This window comes from Sinocyclocheilus rhinocerous, unplaced genomic scaffold (assembly GCF_001515625.1).
Source record: "Sinocyclocheilus rhinocerous isolate Xijiao unplaced genomic scaffold, SAMN03320098_v1.1 scaffold253, whole genome shotgun sequence".
Lineage (NCBI taxonomy): Eukaryota > Metazoa > Chordata > Actinopteri > Cypriniformes > Cyprinidae > Sinocyclocheilus > Sinocyclocheilus rhinocerous.
In genome coordinates this window covers 81974-82189 of record NW_015627238.1, presented here as the reverse complement: position 1 = coordinate 82189, position 216 = coordinate 81974, and the positions used below count along the sequence as shown (strand labels likewise).

General features: G+C 42.6%; 1 protein-coding gene across 1 annotated transcript in view; it reads right to left on the bottom strand.

Annotated features, from left to right (window-relative positions):
- The window catches only part of LOC107723867 (phosphofurin acidic cluster sorting protein 1-like), a 29330-nt gene that overhangs the window by 3092 nt on the left and 26022 nt on the right, over positions 1-216 (bottom strand). The window lies entirely within an intron of this gene.

Genomic DNA, 216 nt, shown 5'->3' with positions numbered 1-216 from the left:
ATCAGGCAGTACTTGTTTATTGAACTGTTGTATTAAATCAATATCACATTTGCAAACTCCCTTAATAACTAACTATTAAAAGTTGTCCCTCTCCTTATCGCGATCTGTGGGTGCACAAAAAATGAGAGCGCGCGAGTGAGTTCTCAAGACTCAAAACCACGTGCAAATGATACGTTCCGTCATCTGTCATCGCGTTATAAGCGCGGAACCTGCGGG